This window comes from Equus quagga, chromosome 18 (genome assembly GCF_021613505.1).
Source record: "Equus quagga isolate Etosha38 chromosome 18, UCLA_HA_Equagga_1.0, whole genome shotgun sequence".
Classification (NCBI taxonomy): Eukaryota; Metazoa; Chordata; class Mammalia; order Perissodactyla; family Equidae; genus Equus; species Equus quagga.
The window spans coordinates 47,466,094-47,492,571 of NC_060284.1; the positions used below are offsets into that span (position 1 = coordinate 47,466,094).

General features: G+C 41.0%; 1 long non-coding RNA gene across 1 annotated transcript; it reads left to right on the forward strand.

The window, feature by feature from the left end:
* The first annotated feature begins 217 nt into the window (after positions 1–217).
* LOC124229898 (uncharacterized) lies at positions 218–26,354 on the forward strand. The gene is made up of 4 exons (XR_006886014.1): positions 218–429; positions 7,148–7,280; positions 18,916–19,018; positions 23,113–26,354. It is a non-coding gene; the product is annotated as an uncharacterized LOC124229898 (long non-coding RNA).
* Positions 26,355–26,478: the final 124 nt, after the last annotated feature.

Below are 26,478 nucleotides of genomic sequence, written 5' to 3' on the forward strand. Positions count from 1 at the left end.
CAAGATGCCCGAAGACTGCGGGCCCTTGCACCAATCCCAGCCCGGTCTATTCAGGCGAATCCAATCACCGTCCGAGAGGGGCGGCCCTCGCCGCGGCGAGCCCCGCCGCCCTCCAGAGTGACCCCAGAAGCATCCAATAAGCTTTGGAAGTTCCACATCTTCCCCCGTCCACTCAGCAGGAGAGGGGAGGGGCCAAAGTAGCGGCCGGAGGCGGGGCGTCTGGAGGGCTGCGTCTTGCGGGGAGGAAAAGAGCGAGGCAGGGAGTGAGTGAGCGGCATAGTATAGCCAGCGTCACTGTCCCTTTCTCTATCGCTGTGGCGACCAGACAGGCCAGAGGATCACTTAAAAAGCCGCGCTGATATGCCCCGGGGACGATCTCCTTCGGGCCCTCGGATTGGTCCCACGAACCCAGACTGGGCCCTCCCATTGGTGAGTGGCGCTGTCAGTTGGCTCCGACCTCAGCCCAGGGCCTGCTGGGAGTTGTAGGACGACCGTTTTCCTGCTTCCCGAGGGTCCTGGTGGGGCGGCGGTCGTTTGTCTTCCCTGCGGGTGTGAGCCTGCGAGTTCCCCCTGGGTCTCCCCAGCTCGTTTTAGATCGGGAGTCCCTCAGGCCTAACACGCCGCTTCCGGGAGCTCCTGCGGCTCGCTAGCTCCTGGCTTTTTCTGGGGTAAGGCCCCTCAGGGTCTGGTTCTGGGGACCCGTCAGGGAGACCGTTGGACCGAGGTCCAGCAGTGAGGCCTTCGTTCGGCCCCCGCCCGGAGCTCGACTCCCCATTCTCGGGGCTGGAGAAGCCGTTTGACCCATCGGGGCCGGGAGTGCGGATGGCCGAACGGGTTAAGTGTTGTCACAGAATTCCACAGTCGTGTATAACGGAAAGGGAGCGAGTTTGACCCGCCGTTTTTATCGGTCAATCAAGGAGGGCCGGTGACTGGTCACAATGGGATCGTGGAGGATGTCAAAGTGGGATAGCGCTTTGTGGGCTCACAGACTCGTTGAGAAGATGAACACACCAGGCGCCCTTTACAAGTTTTTTTGTCTCCGTTACGAGTCCTTACAAGGGGGTCTCCTGATTCGGCCCTATGGGGCCTTTGCTGCACCTGCGATCTAGGACCTAGTTCTTGAGAATTCCAGAAATGGTAACACTCTAGCTCCTTACCCTCCAATTGTTCCCATCATCTCCAGTCGCCTAAGCCTGTCTGATGTGCCCGATTATCTCACTGCTTGCTTTGATCATGCCCTTCCCTGCTGGATTTGGACCCAATGGGCAACCGTTTCCTTGGTGTCTTCGTTATCCATTTTATGCTATAGGCACAGTGCCTGGAGCCTAAACTTTCAAAAATACGGAATCTGGAAAAAAACCCAAAACAACCCAACAACTTGTTTACTCCAAAATGTGAAAAGAAAACTGTAAAATAAAAAAATTGAAATGTTTGGCCATTTCCAAAATAAAACGTCAGTGAGTCAAATGCCACTTTTATATAAAAATTACATATAATTTCCAAAAGAAAGCAGGTCTTAGAATAGTCCTTACCTGTATTTCTTCAGCTTCTTGTCCTTCTCTGCACCTGCCCTGACTCAGAATCTGCTTTCTCCCCTCCAGTGTGCTGCAGTAAGTTACGGAAACCACGCAGACTTGAGTTTGCTATGTCTTTCTCTGAACTCGGTCTCAACCCTCCCTGATGCCTGGTGATGCTTTGCTTCATGTCATTTTCATGCTGTATCATATTTCCCATGGTAGGTGTTCCAAACCTCCCTTGTTTAAGAAGTGCTTTACAATTTACATGGGCTTTCTCTCATTTAATTTTTCAACAACTCTAAGAAGTCTGGTGGCCCGCCCAAGGTAACACATCTCAGATGTGAATTCTGTCTTATGATGCCACGTTTTAAGATTCTACCCCCAACCACCTCTACCCTTTCCTTTTCCAGCTTCTTATGCATCTAATCCCTTATATACTCAGCAGGTAACTGCCTTTCATTGAGTGAGAAAAGCAACTCCCTCCCTTTATATTTAAAAATCTGATTCAGCACACCTCCTCTCGTACCTCTCCTTACTGCCTTTCTTTTATTCTAAGGTTAACCCCACAAGACTTTTGCTCTTTATCCCAACCTCTCCCGCCTCCTCAAAACCTTGCTGCTCCTGTGTTTTCAGTCAGTCCTTTACTACCATATTCTTCTGCCAAGAATTGGGACCAAGTCCTAAAGGGGGGAACAGATGCTCCCTTGACTGGGCTGCCTTTCAACTTGCTGACCTTTGTGACTCTCACCACGTTTCTCAAAAGAGTAGTCCTACTTTCTGCTTTCATCACCATTTTCTCTTTATCACCATCGCCACTCATTTTTTTCCTCCTCCAAGTAAACTAACTTTCCAGTCCTCTTTCCTGGTGAAATTTTTCTCCTGTAGATCACAAGTGACCTTGACACTGACCTTTTCTCAACACGCAGTCTCTTTAGTATTCACCATTGTTATGTATTTCCTCAGCCTTAAAACTTGCTTCCTCCTTGACTTCTGAAATACTCTACTCTCCTGGCCTTCTAATCTCTTGAGCTGCTTCTCACACTCTCCTTCCTTCACTTTATCCCCTACCGTTTCTCTCTGCATTTCCTCTGATGCAGTTAATTCCTGGATCCACGCTTTTGGTACTGACCTCTCCTCTGAGCTTTGGTCACAACCATCTATTATAAATCTGCACTCAAATGTGTCCCCATCACCTTAAGCCCCACATATCTTAAACTTCATTGAACTTCTTTGCTCACTGAACTGTGCTCTCTGAATTTTCCTATTTTGTTGTCTCAATGATGTAATCATTCTCCTTTCCCTCCGGCTTGAAACCTTATAGTGCTCCTGGCCTCCTTTCTCTTTTTCCATATCCAGGCAGGTATCAATTTCTTTCCATCCCCACTGCCAACACCTTACTGCATTGAATTTTAGGATGATACAGGACCCTATCACCCTCACGTCAAGTATTACGATAGTCTCTGAATTATCCCTCCCCTCCATTTTTTTTTTCAATCCATCCTATACATTTTTTCCAAATTAGTTGTAAAAACATATAAAAACATGGTATAAATCAGTCTTCATTCTGAAAGATTCAGTAGCTCCCTATCTCCATAGAATAAAACCTGATTCCTTAATAGATTCATAAAACTAGCCTTTTAGTTATTCCCTAAACATGGCCAAGCACACTTCTTGGTCTTTGTCAATTTTGTTTGCAAAGTTCTTCCACCTTTATTTACACCTACCCTTCCTTCTATGTCAGGCTGCTTGATACTACTTCCTTACAACTTTCCCTGTTATTTCAAGGCTCCAGGTTTGAGCTCCAGTACCTCTTTTGCCTATACTTCGCACTTTGCAGTGTGTGTTACATTGTAGTATTGTGTTTTTATTTGTTGTGTATGTATACGTATATATGTGTGCATGTGTATATGTATTCCTATATAACATAAAATCTGTGTGTGTATATATAGAGAGAATGTATATAGGAGATATATATATATATATATTCTTTGTCTCTCTGTTAAGATGAAAAACCCTTGGCAACCAACCTAATGCCTACGTGGTAGACTTCTAATAAAGACTTGTTACTGATGAGACAGGGAATGATGAACTCAAATAAGGAGAACAAATAGGACCACATGTAACCAAGAGTTTTGTGGATCATGCAGACCATGGTGATGGGGGTGAGATCACGAGAGAGGATCAGTTAAGGATTCTCTTTTCCCAGAATTAATTCGGTGCTTTGTTCCATGCTCATATACTGCTTCATCTTTCTGGAGACCTAGGGAGCAAATACTTACAGGGAAGTCCAAAAATCATAGGTTCAGAGGAATAGGACTGGTGAAAGTGACCAGGTCCATCGAGGTGTCTAAAGAGTTTCAGCCCAACCCTGCAGCCCAGATAGAGAAAGTGCCAATGGCAAGAAGGCCAGGAAGGGAGGATGGCCCAGTGGAAAATCAGCCAGGTCTGGATTGGACATTTTGCTTGATCAGCACCACCAGACTGAGTGAATATATAGAAAGTGAACCAGAGAGCTATGTCAGACTTTCACCATTACACCTGTTTCCATCGCTCAGCATCCTTCCTCCTTCCTTATTTCAAAGGAAAGAGAATCCTTTCTCCTAAGACTGTGCTCTGAAACCCAGCTTCATCTGCTTCCTGCCTCTCGTCTGTCTTCCTCCTCTCCTTTCTGGCGGATCTTTCTTTCAGCTCATACCCATGCTTAAGTCTCTCCTTCTGCCCTATGCCCCTCTCTAGCTCCTGATTTCTCTCTGCTTCTTAAAAAGAATGGTCTCCACTTGCTTCTCTAATTCTTCTCCTCACATTTTACTCCTAAACACAATAAATCTGGCTTTTGCTCTCACCATTCCTCTGGAATTGCTTTTGCCAAAAGTCCGCAATAATTCTCTACTTGCTAAATGCAGCAGATACTTTTCAGTTATTATCTAAGTGAATTTGCTATGGCTTTTGACATTAACAACTTTCTTCTCCTTGAAAATTTCTCCCCCCTTGGTTGCCATAACACTATTCTTGATTTTTCTTCCATTTCCTGCCCCTCTAACCACTTCTTTTCTTTCTCCCTGCAGTGCACTATGTCTTCCACCTGGCTCTTAAGTGTTTCTATTTCCCTGGGTCCTCAGCCCTTTGTTGTTGTTGAGGAAGATTCTCCCTAGCTAACTTCTGTGCCAGTCTGCCTCTATTTTGTATGTGGGGTGCCACCACAGCATGGCTGATGAGTTGTGTAGGTCTTTGCCCGGGATCCGAACCCAGGAACCTGGGCTGCTGAAGCAGAGCACGCCGAACTTTGACCACTACATCAAGGGGCCAGCCCCCCACTTTTCTTTTTTTTTAAGCCTCTTCATCCTCCCTTGATTTATGTGGGATTTGGAGGTGATGTATGTAAAGCACCAGTTCACATGTTATATGGGCGTTCTTTTTACTGTTATCGTTGTTACCCACATCATATCTCTGAATTTACTCCCTCCCTTCCAGCCCCACTATTCCTGCTTTAGTTCAAGTTCTTATCATACTTTGTTTGGGTTACTAATTAGTGTACCTATTTCCAATCCATTCTCTATAATCCTGTTAGAGATCTTTCTGAAATTCCAATTGTTTTTTTTTTGTGAGGAAGATTAGCCCTGAGCTAACTACTGCCAATCCTCCTTTTTGCTGAGGAAGACTGGCCCTGAGCTAACATCCATGCCCATCTTCCTCTACTTTATACATGGGACGCCTACCACAGCATGGCTTTTGCCAAGTGGAGCCATGTCCACACCAGGGATCTGAACCAGCAAATCCCGGGCTGCCGAGAAGCCGAATGTACAAACTCAACCGCTGCGCCACTGGGCCGGCCTCTGAAATTCCAATTTGATCATGACCTTCTGTACCTTCATTTTGTCGTCAAATATCTTTTAAGTACCTGGAATATGTTTTCCCCAAATGTCTTCGTGGCTTTCTCTCCACTAGAAGAGTAAGTTCCATGAGGGCAGGGACTTTTGGCTATGTGCCGGGATACTTGATTGTGTAGAACAAGCAAAAATCTCTGCTCTCATGGAAATTATCTCGTAGGGGCTTCCCTGCACTCTACCTTTGCCAGCCCAGCCAACCTTGTTTCTTGCACTGCCTCACCCTGACCCCAGCAGGCGCCCTGAGCTTCAGCCTCTTTTGATTGTACAAGCTACTTGCTCTGCGTAGGACACTCTGCCAGTTCTTCTTTACCTAATTAGTTCCTACCCATTTTTCAAAGTTCAGTTTTCAGGCATCAACTTCCTCAGAATCCTTGACTGACCAAGTCTTTATTAGGTGTCCCTCTGTGTGCTACCTATGGTGCTCTGTGATGGCCTCTAGTAAGTCTTTCACATTCTGCATTTCAGTTTTATACTTGCTTATCTGATTTTGTCTTCTGCCCTCACTGTGCCCCTTTCCTCCCACAGTAAGAAATCTTACGGGCAAGGGGCCATGTTTTATTTCTGTATCCCTAACATTGGGCACAGTGTCTGAAACATAGCATGGTTTAATAAATGATGAGTGAATAAATGGCTGAGATTCATGTTTAGTTTCCAAGAAACTGATCATATGACAGGACTGATGACTAGATAAATTTATTGTTTATTTCAGATAGATCATTTTTGCCTTCTGAGTTTTTTAGGAGCCTGATTCCTAAAACACAGAGTCTTTAGTGCCATCTAGTGGAAGTAGCTGCAATAAGAAGCTATACTACTAATAAAGGTTGGGCAGTGCAAACTCTGTTCTATTTTATTTTGAACTGAGACAGGTAGAAAAGGGAGAATTTGATTGCATTTCATTGTGGGTGCTTTGATCTTTGCCTGGAAATTCACTGCGCCCTGAGATGATTCTAATGGTGAGATCTAACAAGTATAAATAGTCCCTTATAACTGATATTTTGTGATAAATGGCGACTCTTCAGACTTTGAGAAGGTGTAGGATGAAATGGCTGGAATGATCTGAGCTTTGGAGCTCTCCTTGTGTAACTGCCTTTAGGTCAGACTGGACTTCACGAGACATAAATTTCATTTTTACTTAACTACTTACCCTTTCAGAAAAAATTCTCCGTTGTCTTATCCAAGATCTTCTAGCTCTTCTCGCTTGACTCCTAGTTGTCTGACCAAATACTCCGCGATGACACCAAACATTCTGTAGTTGATGTAGTCAGGAAGCTGCATCCAATCTTAATTGGTTTGGCATAAAGATAAGCTGTCCTTAGGCTATTTATCCTTTATTGCACACTCTTTTCATCTCTTTTGTGAATTCTTTTTTCTATGTTTATCAAGTAATAAAGCTCATTATTAATCTTTTTTGAAATAAATGTTTTAAGGTGCACCTGATACATTTTATTAATGTATTTATTTTAAAAATTAATGTGGATAAATGCTTTGTGATTACATTGTCTTTATATAATTTATCTTCCATATAAAATATACATTATTAAAGTGGGTAATAATATAAAGAAAACGGCACATTTGCAGACTGGATTTTGTGCTGCATACGATGATAATTCTCATGATTAAAATTAGAATAGCAGTAGTGGCGTGCTCATACTGTTGGATTAGAGAATGGGTCATAAAAGGCATGTTTTGCACTCTTTATAATATTTCATTATGATTTAACATATGTTGTTTTTTTCCTCTTAGGATTCTTTTGTTATTTATATTTAATGAACATGTCAACTTGCAAGATTAGTCATGAAAATTTTTGTTTGGAAGAGGCTGTTTGTCTGGAATACGCTTGCCCCGGTATCTTCATGGCTTGCTCCCTACCAGAATGGTAAGTCTTTGAGGGCAAGGACTATTGTCTATTGAATTCTCTGTGTATCCACAGTATCTAGATGCATGCCTGGCCCATAATTGGAGTCCCATAAATATTTATTAAGTAGATGTACGAGAAAATTGAGGCTCAGCTAGGTAAAGACGTTGGCCTAAGGTCACCCATGAAGTTACTGGCAGAACTGGGGCAAGAATCCATGTCTTCTGACTCCCTCTCTCCGGTGGTTCAGTATAACACCTTGTCTCCAATCAGTACTGCTTTTACATCCAGGCACCTCGGTCTCCTACCCTGGGCTCTTTGCTTTGAAAGGGCCCACCCTGGCCCTTCTCCAGTCATATCCCTTTCCAGAGGCCAAGGAATTCTAAGAGTACATCTCCCTCCGCCCCCCACATTCTAGACTAGGGTCTAGCTACTGCAGATCCTGAAATCCTTGACAAGTAGCCAGAAGCCCACTGCTAGGACCTGTGCAGGCTCTTCTTCGGGTGTGGACAGGATAAATGTGTGCACACCCAGACCTCAGGTGGGGTCAAAGGGCAGCTCTGGGGGTGGTGGAGCTTGATCCGGTTTATTGGGGTATCCACACATGTGTGTGAGGTCCCTTCGTTGGGTAGGAAGAGAAGAATAGACCACGGGCTGGATGCCTCTCTTTCTCCTCTTAGTCATGGCCCCTCAAACGTTAGGTGCAGACCTTCCTTCATAATAAACCTGGTTTTCCCCATGTGTTTCCCCACAAATGTATTTCTCATTTAAAGGTTATCCTTACTTGAGAAGACTCAGAAGTGACTTGCTAAGGATCCACAACTAATAAGGTGTGGAGCTAAATGCATGACCAGTATCCTCAGGAATTGTTAAGTGCTCTATGCTTACCAAAACACTAATATATGTATATATGGGTGCGTGTGTGTATGTGTGTATGTCTGAAGGGTGTGTGTATACATGTACATACATACATGTGTTTATACAGGTATTTTTTCACTGAGAAAATAATGTTTGATAAAAACATGCAAACAATTTAAAAGAGTGTAAGTAAATAGTAAATCTCCCGTGGCAGGCCCCGAGTTAGAGATAACCAATTAACAATTTTTTTTGTTAAAAATACCCGTATATTTAAAAACTTACCACCAACAATTTTTGAACTTTTTTATTTGTGAAACTTTAGATATAAGCTATACACAAGTAGAGAGGAAAGTATAATGAACCCTTGAGTACCCATCACTCAGCTTTACCAGTTAACAGAATTCTGTCATTTTTTTTTTTGAGGAAGATTGGCCCTGAGCTAACATCTGTGCCCATCTTCCTCTACTTTATATGTGGGATGCCTGCCACAGCATGGCTTGACAAGCGGTGCATAGGTCTGTGCCTGGGACCCAAACCAGCGAACCCCGGGCCACCGAAAAGGAGCATGTGAACTTAAAACCGCTGCACCACCAGGCTGACCTTGTCATTCTTCTTCGTACATTTCTCCAACTTTTACTTTTATTATCATTCTTCTTTATTAGAGTATTTTAAATCAAATCCCAGATATATCATTTTATTAAATTATATTAAGATTACATTAAGATACTTATTTGTAAATGTTTAGATGTGAAATATTTTGACTTTTCCTGTAGACTTCTTAATTTTTAAAAATGCCATATACAGTTAAATGCCAATTTTATTTTATTTTTTCATTTCCTTCTTCATTTAGAAGAAGATTCAGATGGGAGTTAGGCATTTAATAATGATTTTTGTGACTATAAATAAAGCTAGTATGTATGCATTCTGCTGTATGTTGTGCTGTTTTCGTTGCGGGATTCTGTGGGACTGAATGTTTTTTTTTGTTATAGTCAGTCCACTTTCTCTTTTTTTCCTTTCCCTTCTTCTGGAAGAGCTGTTGAAAATGGTAAGCAAATAAATGCCTTTTCTCCCCTCACTTCTCTGAGTGAGTGATAGAACATGAAGATGATGACTATAAAAGGGCTGAGTGTGATTTAACGGAGTGCCTTTTCTAATTCAAATGATAGCTAACTTTTCTGAGCTAAAGTGCACCCACATCTTGGTAATAGCATTTAGAGCATGAGCAGATTCTCATATATCATGGCATATAGAGAAGCCTATATATTAGTTCTAGGAATGTTGCTAGGAAATATAAATAAATAATGTTCCTCGTTGCAAGGAAATATAAATAATCCCCACCAACTAAGGCAAAGCCTAGTTATTTATTTTTATATTGACAGCGTTTTTTTCTTAAGTACCTATTTTCTAGGTAGCATTTAAATCTGTACCCCATTTTAATAAATTCTTCATTTTTTTGCACAGTGTGCAGGACCTGAAAGCTTTTTTCCTATTATTAATGAGGAGTACATGGTATTTTCAGGAACCTCTGGTGTGATAAATCCCTCTGTTCTTCGGCATTCCATGCCTCTCTTTTTGACAGAGTGCCATCAAGAAAAGCTTTGGATTGATACTATCGGGAGGGCTGGACTGGGGAGGGGGCGCACAGGGAGGGTGCTCTTGAATATCTGTATGAGAGGAGCTGAGAGGCAGCTCTCTGGGCGGAAGGAAGATTCCGAGATTTGTTTGTAAGCTGCATCGGCATAGCAAACCCCTTTTTCCTCCTCTATATACCTCATGTGGCTTGGTGTTGCCACTGCTCTAGACTTAGACTGTCCAATATGGGAGCCACTAGTCATATGTGGCTTTTGAGTACTTGAAATGTGGCTAATCCAAATTAGAAATGGTGTAAGTATAAAATACATGCTGGTTTTCAAAGATGTGTTATGAAAAAAAGAATGTAAAATATCTCATAAATAATGTTTTATATTGATTGCATGTTGAAATAATATATATTGTATATATTTTAAAATATAAACTTTATTTTTTAGAGTAGTTTTAGATTCACAGCAAAACTGAGCAGAAAGTGCAGAGAGTTCTCAGATATCCCCTCTCCCCAGACATGCACAGCCTCCCCCACCATCAACATCCTGCGCTGGGGAGATACATTTGTTACAATCGAGGAACCAACATTGACACATAATTATCACCCAGAGTTCCTAGTTTACATTAGGATTCACTCTTGGTATTGTACATTCTATAGGTTTTGACAAATTTATAGTGACATGTATCCACCATTATAATATCGTACAGAATAGTTTCATTGCCTTAAAAATCCACTGTGCTTCACCTACTCATCTCTTCCTCCCCTCAAACCCCTGGAAACCCTTCATCCTTTTACTGTTGAAAGTCTTGCCTTTTCCAGGATGTCATATAGTTAGAATCATACAGTGTGTAGCCTTTTCACATTGGCTTCTTTCACGTACTTACTAATATGCATTTAAGGCTCCTCCAAATCTTTTCATGGCTTGATAGTTCATTTCTTTTTAGCACTGAGTAATGTTCCAATATATGGACGTACTACATTTATTTTTCTAAAAGTAGTAATATTTTAATAAAAATGTACTGAATAAATATATCATTAAAATTATTTTTGCTTGCTCCTTTTTACTTTTTGAATACAGCTTCTAAAATAAAGTTATATAGACTGCTCACATTAAATTTCTACTAGACAGCATTATTGTAGACCTTGGTAAAATGATGATGTTCCATACAACCTTCTCATTCCAATGCCTGCCTGAGTTTTGTTGCCTCCTGCAAAGAGCATTCTCCTTCAGGACTTGCCTGCCTTGGTTTGGTTGCCCTCAAAATACATGGGATTGCCACGCTTCTCCCCCACCCCTCCCAAGAGAGACTTACGTTATTTCATTCATTCTGTCAGGACCAGGTGGCAATTGACTAATTAGGTCCTTTACCACTGTGCTAGGTTCTCTGGAGCATATAGATATGGTCTCTGTGGCCAAGTGGGTTACAATAAAAAAGTTTTTCTTAGAAGAGCTGAAATAAAGCAGTAGGAGTTAAAAACTTTTTTTTTCCCCTAAAGATTTTAGTTTTCCTTTTTCTCCCCAAAGCCTCCCGGTACATAGTTGTGTACTTTTAGTTGTGGGTCCTTCTAGTTGTGGCATGTGGGATGCTGCCGCAGCGTGGCTTGATGAGCGGTGGCATGTCCACGCCCAGGATTCGAACCTGGAGAAACCCTGGGCTGCCGAAGTGGAGTGAACTTACCTACTCAGCCACGAGGCTGGCCCCCAAAATTTTAGAAATCTTAGAATTTATCTTACTTTATAGTTAATAAGTGATTAATATATTAATATAATTTCTAAAAACTAATTGGAATAGAGTTCATTCTATTATAATCTAATTTGTTCCTTTTTTGTTAGATCTGTTTATCTCATGCATTCTCAGTGGGAGTGATATTGCCTTAAGTGGGCAAAAATTAGTTCTTGGGGTATGAAAAAAATCTTACCTTTGTAATGTATAAATCACATACACATATACACATGTATATATATATACACATATATACATGAAAGCTGGAGGTAAAAATTTAGAATCATCATACGTGTGTGTGTGTGTGTGTATGTATGTATATTTCAAAAAAACAGTATTTAAAACCAGATAGATATACAGTATATCTCTGTGTTGAAATTTCCTAAGGGAGGCAGTTAGAAAAGAATGTCTGAAAGCGTTCCTAGGGTATTGGTCATCAAAAACAGTTTGCGAAACACTGGTTTCTCTAGACTAGATATTCCTAGAGTGCGCATATAACAGAATGGTTTTTTTTTCTTTTTTTTTTTTGAGGAAGATTAGCCCTGAGCTAACTGCTGCCAATCCTCCTCTTTTTTCTGAGGAATCCTGGCCCTGAGCTAACATCCGTGCCCATCTTCCTCTACTTTATATGTGGGATGCCTACCACAGCATGGTGTGCCAAGCGATGCCATGTCCGCACCTGGGATCGAACTGGTGAACTCTGGGCCGCCAAAGCAGAATGTGCGCACTTAACTGCTGCACCACCAGGCCAGCCCCCAGAATGTTTTTTTTTTTTTTTTTAATTGAGTTAATGATAGGTTACAATCTTGTGAAATTTCAGTTGTACATTAATGTTTGTCAGTCATGTTGTAGGTGCACCACTTCACCCTTTGTGCCCACCCCCCACCCCACCTTTCCCCTGGTATCCACTGAACTGTTCTTAGTCCATAATTTTAAATTCCTCATATGAGTGGAGTCATGCACAGATTATCCTTCTCTCGCTGGCTTATTTCACTTAACATAATTCCCTCAAGGTCCATCCATGTTATTGCAAATGGAATGATTTTGTTCTGTTTTACAGCTGAGTAGTATTCCATTGTATATATGTACCACATCTTCTCTATCCATTCTTCTGTTGCTGGGCACTTAGGTTGCTTCCATGTCTTGGCTATTGTAAATAATGCTGCAATGAACATTGGGGTGCACAGGACTTTTGGGATTGCTGACTTCAAGCTCTCTGGATAAATACCCAGTAGTGGGATGGCTGGATCGTATGGTAGTTCTACTTTTAGTTTTTTGAGGAATCTCCATACTGTTTTCCATAGTGGCTGCACCAGTTTGCATTCCCACCAGCAGTGTATGAGGGATACTTTTTCTCCACAACCTCTCCAACATTTGTTGCTATTAGTTTTAGATATTTTTGTCATTGTAACGGGTGTAAGGTGATATCTTAGTGTAGTTTTGATTTGCATTTCCCTGATGATCAGCGATGATGAGCATCTTTTCATGTGCCTCTTGGCCATCAGTATATCTTCTTTGGAGAAATGTCTGTTCATGTCTCCAGCCCATTTTTTGATTGGGTTGTTTGATGTTTTGTTGTTGAGTTGCGAGAGTTCTTTATATGTTATGGATATTAAGCCTTTGTCAGATATATGACTTGCAAATATTTTTTCCCAGTTAGTGGGTTGTTTTTTTGTTTTAATCCTGTTTTCATTTGCCTTGAAGAAGCTCCTTAGTCTGATGAAGTCCCATTTGTTTATTCTTTCTATTGTTTCCCTTCTCTGAGAAGGCATGGTGTCCGAAAAGATCCTTTTAATACTGATGTCAAAGAGTGTACTGCCTACGTTTTCTTCCAGAAGCCTTATGGTTTCAAGTCTCACCTTTAGGTCTTTAATCCATTTTGAGTTTATTTTGGTGAATGGTGAAAAAGAATGGTCAATTTTCATACTTTTACATGTGGCTTTCCAGTTTTCCCAGCACCATTTGTTGAAAAGACTTTCTCTTCTCCATTGTATGCCCTCAGCTCCTTTGTTAAAGATAAGCTGTCCATAGATGTGTGGTTTTATTTCTGGGCTTTCAATTCTGTTCCATTGATCTGTGCACCTGTTTTTGTACCAGTAACATGCTGTTTTGATTACTGTAGCTTTGTAGTATGTTTTGAAGTCAGGGATTGTGATGCCTCCCGTTTTGTTCTTTTTTCTCAGGATTGCTTTAGAAATTCGGGGTCTTTTGTTGCCCCATATGAATTTTAGGATTCTTTGTTCTAATTCTGTAAAGAATGTCATTGGGATTCTGATTGGGATGGCGTTGAATCTGTAGATTGCTTTAGGTAGAACGGACATTTTAACTATGTTTATTCTTCCAATCCATGTACAAGGAATGTCTTTCCATCTCCTTATGTTGTCATCCAATTCTCTCAGAAAGGCCTTGTAATTTTCATTATATAGGTCCTTCACTTCCTTAGTTAAGTTTACCCCAAGGTATTTTATTCTTTTTGTTGCGATTGTGAATGGTATTGTGTTCTTGAGTTCTTTTTCTGTTGGTTCATTACTGGAGTATAGAAATGCTACTGATTTATGCAAATTGATTTTATACCCTGCAACCCTGTAGTTGTTGATTACTTCTAACAGTTTTCCAATGGATTCTTTGGGGTTTTCTATATATAAGATCATGTCATCTGCAAACAGCGAGAGTTTCACTTCTTCCCTCCCTATTTGAATTCCTTTTATTCCTTTTTCTTGCCTGATTGCTCTGGCCAGGACCTCCAGTACTATGTTAAATAAGAGTGGTGATAGAGGGCATCCTTGTCTCATTCCTGTTTTCGGGGGGATGGGGTTCAGTTTTTGCCCATTGAGTATGATGTTGGCTATGGGTTTGTCATATATGGCCTTTATTATGTTGAGGTAGTTTCCTTCTATGCCCATTTTGTTCAGAGTTTTTATCATAAATGGCTGTTGGATCTTGTCAGATGCCTTCTCTGCATCTATTGAGATGATCGTGTGGTTTTTATTCCTCAGTTTGTTGATGTGGTGTATCATGTTGATTGATTTGCGGATGTTGAACCATCCCTGTGTCCCTGGTATGAATCCCACCTGATCATGATGTATGATTCTTTTGATGAATTGCTGAATTCTGGTTGCCAAAATTTTGTTTAGAATTTTTGCATCTATGTTCATCAGTGATATTGGCCTGTAGTTCTCTTTTTTCGTGGTGTCCTTGTCAGGTTTTGGTATCAGTGTGATGTTAGCCTCATAGAATGTGTTAGGAAGTGTTCCATCTTCCCTAATTTTTTGGAATAGCTTGAAAAGGATAGGTATTAAATCCTCTCTGAAAGTTTGGTAGAATTCCCCAGGAAAGCCATCTGGTCCTGCGGTTTTATTCTTTGGGATGTTTTTGATTGCTGTTTCAATCTCTTTCCTTGTTATTGGTCTGTTCAAATTGTCTGCCTCTTCTTGAGTGAGCTTTGGGAGATTGTAGGAGTCCAAGAATTTATCCATTTCCTCTAGGTTATCCATTCTGTTGGCATATAGTTTTTGTAGTATTCTCTTATAATCTGTTGTATTTCTGCAGAGTCTGTTGTTATTTCTCCTTGCTCATTTCTGATTTTGTTTATTTGGGCTTTCTCCCTTTTTTTCTTTGTAAGTCTGGCTAGTGGTTTGTCAATTTTATTTATCTTCTCAAAAAACCAGCTCTTTGACTCATTGATCCTTTCTACTGCCTTTTTCGTTTCAATAGTATTTATTTCTGCTCTGATTTTTATTATTTCTCTCCTTCTGCTGACTTTGGGCTTCATTTGTTCTTTTTTCTCTAGTTCAGTTAGGTGTGCTTTAAGGTTGCTTATTTGGGATTTTTCTTGTTTGTTAAGATGTGCCTGTATTGCGATGAATTTTCCTCTTAATACAGCTTTTGCTGTATCCCATATGAGTTGGTAGGGCATGCTATCATTTTCATTTGTTTCCAGGTATTTTTTTATTTCTTCTTTAATTTCTTCAATGATCCATTGCTTGTTCAGTAGTGTGTTGTTTAGTCTCCACATCTTTGTGCCTTTCTCAGCTTTTTTCTTGTAATTAATTTCTAGCCTTATAGCACTATGATCGGACAAGATGCTTGTTATTATTTCAATTTTTTTAAATTTGTAGAGGCTTGCCTTGTTTCCCAACATATGGTCTATCCTTGAGAATGTTCCATGTGCACTTGAGAAGAATGTGTATTCAGCTCTTTCAGGGTGGAGTGATCTATATATGTCTATTACGTCCAATTGTTTTAGTTTTTCATTTAGCTCCCCTATTTCCTTGTTGATTTTCTGTCTGGATGATCTGTCCATTGATGTGAGTGGGGTGTTGAGGTCCCCTACTATTATTATGTTGTTTTTAACATCTTCCTTTAGGTCTGTTAATAGTTGCTTTATGAATCTTGGTGCTCCTGTGTTGGGTGCATAGATATTTATAAGCGTTATTTCTTCTTGATGAAGTGTCCCTTTGATCATTATATATTGTCCCTCTGTGTCTCTCTTTACCTGTCTTATTTTGAAATCCACTTGGTCTGATATAAGAATTGCAACACCTGCCTTTTTTTCCTTGCTATTTGCTTGAAGTATTGTCCTCCACCCCTTCACCCTGAGTCTGTGTTTGTCCTTGGGGCGGAGGTGTGTTTCCTGGAGGCAACAAATTGTTGGATGTTGTTCTTTAATCCATTTTGCCACTCTGTGTCTTTTTATTGGAGAGTTCAATCCATTTACATTGAGAGTGATTACTGATGCATGTGGACTTAATGCTGTTAATCTGTCGCTCATTATCTTGTTTTCCTGCGTTTCTTTTCCTGTTTGCTTTAAACTACCCATTTAATACTGCAATTTCTTATGTTGGGTTTCTTAGATTTTTCCTTATTTATGATTTGTGACTCTGTTCTGTACTTTATTTTAGTGTCTACCTTGAAGTTTGTATTTAGAATCTCGTGTATAATATAGTCTGTTCTCTGGTGGTCTCTTAAACTTGACCAATACTGATTTAGACCCTTTGCTCTTCCCCTCCTAAATAATTATTTTCATATTTTATTCCAACTCGTCTTTTTCATTTGTAGTTAGCGTGCTAAGATCGCCCTTGTTTTGGTAGTTTCCTTACCTTTACCCTAATGCTATAATTGAATATTTGCTATCCTGTTCTGGTTCTATCCATCGGTCTCCCTAGTCTGTGGATTGTGTCCCCTTTCTCCCTTTTTTCTTTTTTCAGGTATGAGAGCCTTCTTGAGGATTTCTTGTAATGGAGGGCTTTTGGTTACAAATTCCCTTAACTTTTGTTTGTCTGGAAAAGATTTAATGTCTCCCTCATATCTGAAGGAAATTCTTGCTGGATAGAGTATTCTTGGCTGAAGATTTTTATCCTTTAAGGCTTTGAATATTTCACTCCATTCTCTCCTAGCTTGTAGGGTTTCTGTAGAGAAATCTGCTGACAGTCTGATAGGGGTTCCTTTATAGCTTATTCTCTTTTTTTTTTCTTACTTCCCTGAGTATTTTTTCCTTATCTTTCCTTTTTGCCAATTTTACTACTATGTACCTTGGGTAGCTCTTTTTACATTGACAAATCTAGGAGATCTAAAACCCTCCTCTACACACATTTCTCCGTCGATCCCTAGATTTGGGAAGTTCTCTTCAATAATTTCGTTAAGTACATTTTCTGCTCCATTTTCCTTTTCCATATTCTTGGGAATTCCTATGATCCTTATGTTCTTACTCCTCATTGAATCCATTATCTCTTGGAGATTTTCCTCATTTTTTTTAATTCTTAGTTCTCTTTCTTCCTCTTTCTGGAGCCATTCAGCCTCTCTATCTTCAATTATGTTAATTTGCTCTTCTGTGGTATCTACACGGGCATTCAGGGAATCCGTATTCTGTTTTATCTGGTCCATTGTGTTTTTCATCTCAAGTAATTCTGTTTGATTCTTCTTTATGATTTCAAACTCTTTTGTGAAGTAACTCCAGAACTCAGCTTGTTTCTCTATCTTTCTCTCTACCTCATTGAGTTTTTGGATTATAGCTGCTCTGAATTCATTATCACTTAGTTTACCTAATTCCAAGTCCTCAGGACTTAATTCTATGTTTTTATTGTTTTCCTTCTGGTCTGGGGCTTTTATAAATTGCTGGACAGTAGAGGAGCGGTTTTTTCGCATGGTGGTAGAGTTCGGTTGCAGTTACAGCCTGTCACCACTAGATGGGGGTTGAGAGCAGTGTGTTATGAGTTCTCCGCCTTGGGGCAAGATGGCTGCGCCCACTGGCTTTGCTGGGGGGGAGGGGCTGTTACTCACACCCCCCCCCCCGTCTGGGTTCAGATCAGTTCTGTTCTCTGGTCTCCCCAGGCCCTTTTTTTTTGGGGCCCCCGGGGGGGGGAAGCCCCCCCGCCCCCCCCCCCCCCCCCCCCCCCCACCGGCAGCGGATTTCCACTGAACCAGCGGCAGGAGTCCTGGATGATCCCTAGGTTGCGCGGCCCCTCCCCCACTCCTTCCCGACCGGCGCCGCAGCAATTGCAGACTCTGGGGGAGGGAGCGATGTTCTCTCCTACTGTTCCAGCACCTCCGAAGGTGTAAAGCTATGTTTATGATCTCCGCCTTCTTGGTATTGTAGGTCTCTAACGAGCTGGCATTATGTTTATTCTCTGAAATTCAGTTCTTCCAATTTTTTGTTGTATTTTGGAGGGGAGAGAATCCCGGGTCAGCTCACCCTGCCATTTTGCTCCGCCCCTTCTCCCCCAGAATGTTCTTATGACTAATTAATCTCCAAAGTTTCCCAAGGAGGGAGAGGAGGAAATAATAGAGGAAAGATATAGAAAGGTTTACATTTACAGGTTAGTGGAGAGAGAGCATCTGAAGAGTGTTAGAAATCTCTACCACCAATTGTTAACATTTTGCCAAATTCATTCATTCATTCATTCTCTCCTCCCACCCACGTGCAGTATTATCTAGTTGAAGAGTATATAGATATTCATTGCCTTACTTTATCAAGTGTTTTGTAGGTATGAATATTTTAAAATAAAAATTGGAGTAAAATGCCATCCTTCTCCACACCCTATCTCTGTTTACTCCTATTCCTCAATTCTACATTGAACCACCTTTTCTTGGTAACACACTTTCTCTCACCTTTGGCCTTTTGCATATATTGTTCCCTCTGCCTGGCCTTCTTCCTTCACACACAGCCTTTGCCTGAATAACTCCCAGAAGTCTTCTGTGACCACCCAGCCCTGCTCAAGTCTAGGTTAACAGTCCTGCATATGTTCCCTTTATTGGGATTGTCTTTATTGTTGCCCTTGTCATATAATATTATATGTGCTATAATATTATAGTGCTTAATATTATAATATTAAGGATGCTGGTAATAAAAGCCAGAATATGCTATGAAAGTAAGAGAGTCTCTTTTCTTGTTTTTCAGATTTTAGGCATTTTCCTCATATCTAGGGTCCACCAATTTTAAATCTACAGCCCCTTACTCAATTCTGCACCTTTCCTTTTATATAAAATTATGTAGGTACAACCCAGGCTGCAACTTCACCCTTTACCAGCAGAAACTACTCTCTAATGAATGATGTACTCCAGAATGAAAATTCCTCAAGTGAAATGCACGAGATTAGGTAAGGTCAGTTATTTTCTAACTTAGCAAATCTTTAGATGTATAATTCTTATATTAACACAAAGGCTATTATTTCAGTTGTATGAAATATGTGGGCAGTAAACAAAGACTGGAAGGGCATGCACAGACATGGTAATTATTATTAGGGTGATAGATTTGGGAGTAATTTTTTTGTCTCTATAAATTAAGAATTGTCTTTAATTTTTAGAGTATGTACATACCCAAGTTCTTTTTGCACATTAAGGAAAGCTGAGGGTCATCTATTTTGAGTCCTAATAGATTCTTGGATATTTAACCCACTAGTTGATTACCTCTTTCCCTCTGTCTTCCCATCTCCCACCAAGAACATCTCCTTCTCATCTCCTCTTAAGAACATGCATAGAACTCTGCCAGAATCATTGGCTCAAACCACAGCATCATGCCACAGCGACGGGGAAAGACTTGTTCCTCTATTTCTCAACTCTGTCACTGTTCTGTTGTGAATCAGCCCTAATGAATTCTGGCTTTTCCCCTCCTGAAGCAAATAACTTTGTTTAGGAAAGGTCAGACTTGTATCCCCACCATGCTTCAAAGAGGTGGTTCTTAGATCAAAAATCAAAATGAAACCGGAGGCATGGACTGGCCCGGTGGCACAGCAGTTAAGTGCACACGTTCCTCTTTGGCGGCCCGGGGTTCGCCAGTTCAAATCCCGGGTGTGGACATGGCACCGCTTGGCACACCATGCTGTGGCAGGTGTCCCACATATAAAGTAGAGGAAGATGGGCACGGATGTTAGCTCAGGGCCAGTCTTCCTCAGCAAAAAGAGGAGGATTGGCAGCAGATGTTAGCTCAGAGCTAATCTTCCTCAAAAAAGAAAAAAAGGAAAGAAAGAAACTGGAGGCAAGGAGATTAGTTTGGAGGTTGGGCAGTTATTCACTTGAGAGAAGATGCTCAATTAAGTCAGGAACAATAAGAATGAAGAGAAATAGATCGATTATGGAGTCATTTGGCAGTAAAGTTGACAAGAATTGATGACCAATTAATTAGGACTTGTTAGGGGTCAAAGAGGACTCTGAGAGCTCCAGCTTGGGTGACTTAAGTAAATCCTACAACTGACAAAATGTGTTTGCTTTGGATATGTTTAGAATGAGGTAACTTTAGCTGGAGGGGCCTGGTCAGTAGCTGGGAACATGTCTGGATCAGGAGTGAGTGATGAAAGCTGGAGATAAAAATTTAGAATCATCAGGTTTTTTTGGTAACTACCAAAAATGTGTGTGATCTTTTGGTTAAAGTGAACTTCTTCCTTTACATCTGCTCCATAATATGTGTTTGAGACATTTTTACTCTTTCCGTGCTGTTAATGATAGGATTCCGGACCACCATTTGCCTAGGGAGCAACTGAGTACCTGAAGCAGAGAGAAAGCTCAAAGGGAAAGACTTGATCATTTAGTGAACTCAGAATGTATCTGTGCTCTAGGAATAAGAGACTAGGCTGGTCTTCAAAGGACAAAGAAGAACCTAGAGATCCACTTTCACAGCCCTTTCTGGCATGTAACTCCAGAGGGGTTTTTTTGGTTTATTTTAAAATCACTAGCTGGACCCTAATGCAAATGTGAGCAGAGTCCTGCAGCCCTCTTCTTTCCACTCCTGGGAGCTGGCTCATTGTGGCCACACCCATGTGAATGCTCTTAAAGAAAGTTGGTTACCCTTTGTGCTGCCATTTCAACTGACCAGTAGTCCAATGACATTTATGTGGTGAGGATTACCTGACCCTCTCTACAATGGCTGGTAGTTAGCTAGTGCGACTATTCTTTTTCCTTCACTGAGCGGGTACACATCTGGAGGGCCCTGGAAACCCTTTGGGAGATCAGCCTAATACTAGCTCCTAAGCACTGGGGGATCCCCTTTCTAACAAGACCATTTCCTCGATTGGGGGCTTCCGTAGCATCATAGTTACCTATTCTTCTTTTCCTACAAATGCATAAAGCATTACTATGGGGAAGGGTCATTCTCTACTGTAATGGGGGCAGGAGACCACGCTCTATGTGAATGTTTGCCCTGCTGAGTGCAGTGCAGCTATGCCCAGTCTAAGCATACCACTGTAACAAGAGCTCAAAGGATTGCCGTGCTCCTTCAAATCTGCTTGGAAGTTTTTACCCAAATAAGCCCCCTTTTATGTAGATTATGTAGTGCTAGGGGTAAGTGTGTTTGTGTCCCTTTTGCGTGACTTTGGCCAACACACAGATGTTTTCAGTCTTTAAGGACTGCAAAAAGGATTTTAGTGAGAAGGAAAGAAAAAAGAAAACAACTATTTCCTATCCTGAGAGCCCTAGGGCAGAAAAGATTGTAACCTATCTCTAGCCCAAAGGCAGCCTTAGTATTTGGCAATTTAGTGTAGTCACATGGAGCCAAATTGCCTCTATCACTCACTTCTTCTCCTTTGAAGATTAGACGCACACTAGCTTTATTTTTCATCTTTTCATACTCTACGGTCTTTTGTAACATTTAAAATAGTAACCTGTGGTTTGAGGAGGCCATTAGCCAATTCATTTCCCTTAACAGCACCCACCTGCTGAGCCATTGTGCTCTAGTCTTCTAGCGTCCTCTGACCCGGTTTGAATCAGTAGCTATCTGGACAAGGCTTTCTGTTGTGTCCCAACTGTTCAAACATTAAACATTTATTCTTGGTCAAATAGGGGGGAAAAAAGCGAAATTGTTCATATCTTTCCTGTTAGAGTTGCCTTGATATTCATTTGCCCTGCCCAACACATTTACTTCGTAATAGCTAATTTTTATTAGTTCCTTCATATATTCCAGTGTTATGGACTGAATTGTGTCCCCAAAAATTCATATTTTGAAGTCCCAACCCCCAGTATTCCTCAGAATGTGACTGTAATTGGAGATAGGGCCTGTAAAGAGGTAATGAACGTTAAATGAGGTCATTTGGTGGCCCTAATCCAACATGACTGGTGTCCTTATAAGAAGAGGGGGACACCAGGGATGCAAGTGCACAGAGGAAAGGCCGTGTGAGGACAGAGCTAGAAGGCGGCTGTCTGCAAGCCAAGAGAAGAGGCCTCAGGAGAACCAAAGCTGCTGTCACTTTGATCTTGGGTTTCTGGCCCCCATTTCTGTTGTTTAAGCTGCCACCCAATCTATGGTATTTTGTTATGTCAGTCCTAGTAAACTAAAACAGTCAGGAATGTCATAACTGCTTTTTATGAATTGATCTCTTTAATAGTCTCAGTTAGCAAATGAGGCAGGTACCAATGAGACAGGGACTCCCAATATAATTTTTGCACACAGCGCAAACTCTGTTCAAAGGATGCTCAGGTACTCTGGCTCATAAATGGGTGAGGTGGGGAGAGGAATTAAATGGAGCCAAGCACTTTCCTGACACGTGTCTAACTGATGGTGCTCCTGATGCTGTCTAACTGTGCCTACTCCTCGTTCATTTTGTTAAGGGAGTATGGTAATGCCCTGCTTTACACCACAGCAAATTCTTACAAGGGTTTATTTATGGAACTGATAAGTCCCTTCTGATCATTCACTGTTCACTTCTAATTTTTTCTTCTATTTTGGTCTCCTTCTTACCCTTCTCTAGGAAATAGCTGGGTAAATATATTTGCATATAACTATCTTTTTCCTTTCCTATATATACTAGTTAAAATTGTGGATCTCAGAGATTATCAAGTTTAGAAACAGACACAAGTATATATAAGAAAATACAATATAATAAAATATTTTAAGTCATTGGGGGTAAGGATGAGTTAATTAATAAATAGTATTGGAGAATCACTTGAAAAGACAATAGATTACCTTACCTTACCTCACAGATTATACCAAAAATTAATTTCAGATGGAGTAAAGATTTAAATGTTAAAAAAGAAACATGGAAGTATTAAAATATAAACTTGAATATTTTTATATAATCTAGGGGGGAAGAAGGCATTTCTAAACATAAGTACTAAAAGAAGGAACAAAAATGGAAAAAACTGATAGATTTGGTAAGAGCAGTGTGGTTGGTCATGGCAGAGTGGAGAGGACCATCTGTGATCCAGTGCTCAACATTAGTGGATTCAAGGAAGAATTTATAGTAATTAAATCTGTTCTTTCCAGGTATACTTGAGGACAAATAACAAGGAATGCATAAGCTGGCCTCAGGAGACATTTTGGATCATCTGGTAAAGGCTTCACCTCAGCAGATTACAACCATCTTCTAAAGTCTTAGAGATAGTCCCCAAGGAACTTGTTGGGAACACAACAAGGTGGTGCCTTAGAGGGAGTGGGGAGGAGGCTTGCAGTTTCACTGCCAGCCCCTTTGTGAGTCAGGGGAGGGCTCTGGCGGAAGATGTGCAAGTGGGGAAGCCGTGCAGTCTCCTCCAAGGAGAGGGGCCATCCTCAGATGGCTGAAGTTCATGAGCAACCAAGTTGAAAGTCGCCAAAGAATGTTCATGTTTTAATACATATAATAACACGATAGCCAATGTTTATGTAACGTTTTAAATTTTTTATAGGACTTTTACACACAACCGTGCTCTTTCAGAAATAGTATGGGTTATGATGATAGATTTGAGTTTGAATTCTGGTTCAACCTATTGGCTATGTGATCTTAGGTAAGTTACTTAACCTCAGGACCTGTTTTCTCCTCTGTTTTCACCACCTCAGCAGTGGTGCTCTGGTCAAGGTGATACCCACTTATGGGATAAGGATTGAGTGAGACAAATCCCTAGTATGACATTTGACACATGGGAAGCACTTGATTTCCTTTCCTTCTCTAAATATGGTTATTTGCATCAGTGGACCTCAAACTTCCACGATAGTTACTTGTTTATAAAGGTAACATTGTCTCTTCATCTATGTTTCATGTTACACAGTGGTTCTTAACTCCAGCAATGGGGGTGGAGGTAGTGATGTCTATGTTGTTAAAAAGCACCTGCACCTCTCTACTCCCTCACTGAGAATCACTGGTCTACACTTTGGTACCCTAAGTATCTCTCGCTAGTTTCATATTTTTGTTTGGTATTTTTCATTCAGCTTGATTTCAGTGAAGTAAGGATTTGCCTCCATAGGAGGGCGATACATTAAGCTAATGAAAAAGATAGTTGATAAATTACCTTCTCATGTGTAGCTAGATGCCAGGGGGCATTTTTTTCTTGGGGTGAAGTATTAATGGAAAGAATGGTGGAAAGACTGAGGTTACTCAGGGCCTACTGGAGGGTCAGTTGGGCCATATGGGAGAAAATGGAAAAAAGGGACGGTGAGAGGAACTGAAGACAATTGTTTTTTTCATAGATCCTCATTTGGTAGTCTGTGACTTGGCTTCTTCTGGAGTACCTACTGCCTCGCAATAGAAACTGTTCTCTTTATGCTGTGCCTCTGTCACACTTCCAGTCTCACCTACCCTGGATAGGAGACCTGGACCCAGTGCTTGAGTCATATATGGCTACCTGAGCCGACTCATCAAAGTCATATTAAGTTCCTTAAGGTCTTGGAATTTTATTTGTCAAAATGTAAATAGTTCTCCCTATAATGATACGTGAATAGTTGCAAATAAAATTTGGTAACTGCAAATATGGAAGGCAAAGAGAAAGGAAATTGTCTCGGTCTACTATGACCCGCTCACAGGCTAGATTAACTTAGCATCACTTTTGACTTGTTCTAAAGAAGGGCCGTAGGACCAAGTTATCCATAAAGTTCTTATTGGAAGTATTTAAAGTTTTGGGTAAGGGACCTCAAAATTGAAATTACTAAGGATACTTCTTAAGCCAGGCAGAGAGATTTGAACTGAAGAGATAAGACAGAGCTGAAGGTCAAGTTATGACTTTGAGAAAAGACAGGCGTATCATTACCTGGGAGAGCCATGCCTTTCAAATAGACACAGAGGCTCCTGTAGTTGTAACTACAGACCTCCCTTCCAGGCTCTGACTTAACTGCTTTGGCCCAGCAGACACCATCAGTAAACAAACCCTCTTGGGAGTATCTGCTTGACCCTCTTTTATAAAAATAAACTTCCAAGGGCTGCCTGGGCCCCTGTCCTTATTTTGTCATCATCTTCAAGGGAGTCTGGGTACACAGTAATGAAGAGCAATAGACAAGACTACGTGTGATTTTGTGCTAAACTGCATATATAGACAAGATAAGAGAATAAAATCCTGGGGCATAAGACCACTCAGAGACGGCTTCCTGGGGAAAGAAGAATTTTTGCTTCAGGGTAGGTAGAATTTAAAGAAAGACAAGAGAGAGCATAGCCCAGGTTCTGTTTTATGTGACTGTTAATTTTCACTCATGGCTCCCATACTGAAACTCATGGAGATGATGGATGAGAAAGAGGATATAAGACAAGGTTAGAAGAAGCAAGGAGCTCAGGCACATAGTAAGACAGTCTGAATTAGAGCAGCCAGTTGAACATGTGGAGACTTCACCGGCTGGAGGGAGATTGAGAATTACAAGTTTCAGTAGAACCAAAGCACACCACATATACCCTCAGGCAGAAGCCTTATTATGCAATAATGACCCCGTACACGCCCCATTTCCCAATTAACAATGCACAGATTGAGGTCACTGTGCACTTAAAACAAATCTTCATACAACCTGGGTAGAGCTGGTAGCCAACACTTTACCTTGAAGTTTGATTTGTGCGTTTCCTCAGATATTTAATACTTCTGAAATGTTTTAGCCTTTGACATCTAGATTTGAGCTTCCCAAATGTTTGTAGTGTACATTATATTCTGGTCCTTGCACTTCAGCTGATATGATGCATCTGTTGTCCAATGCGTCTGCTGTGCGCTCATGGACAAGGCCAAAGAATTAATCTGGGTTGGGAGTGTTTATGCTTTCACAGTTTGCTTTCTCAGTTTTGTTCATCATTGTTCTCTTCTTGTAAAAGGCCTATTGGGACCAAGCTGGGAATGCAGCCGAGAACCCCTGGGAATTTGCCCATTGGCAATTAAGTTTTCTATAGATTTTATCCCTGTGCCAAGTACCAGTGTGGTTTTTGGCAAGTTGTATAACCTGGGGATAGCCGATTACCCACACTTCACCCTGAGCCTCTGCGTCTTCATCTGAAAAGTGAAAGGACTAGGAAAGATGATTTTGAGGTTCTTCCACCTCTAAGATTTGAGAATTTGATAATTCCTGAGTAATAAAAGTCAGATTTTTTTGTCACTAGAGCAATGAGTTTGTCCACTTATACGTATGGTCCCACATTTATCTGCCTCAAGCTCACTGTCACCACTTATTTTTCCAGATGGAGACATGCAAGGCTGGTAAAGCCTAGTGGAGTTTACTTAAGAAACTAGACCCAGCCACTGGGCCCATGCTCACCGGCTCCCATCATTCACTTCCATTCATTTATCCATTCATTCAACAAACATTTATTGAGGGCCTATTATGTGCTAGGTACTAATCTTTAGAACTTCATCTATGGCTTTTTATTCATCTTGCCTTATACTCACTTTCTTTGACAAATCAGGCACACAACAG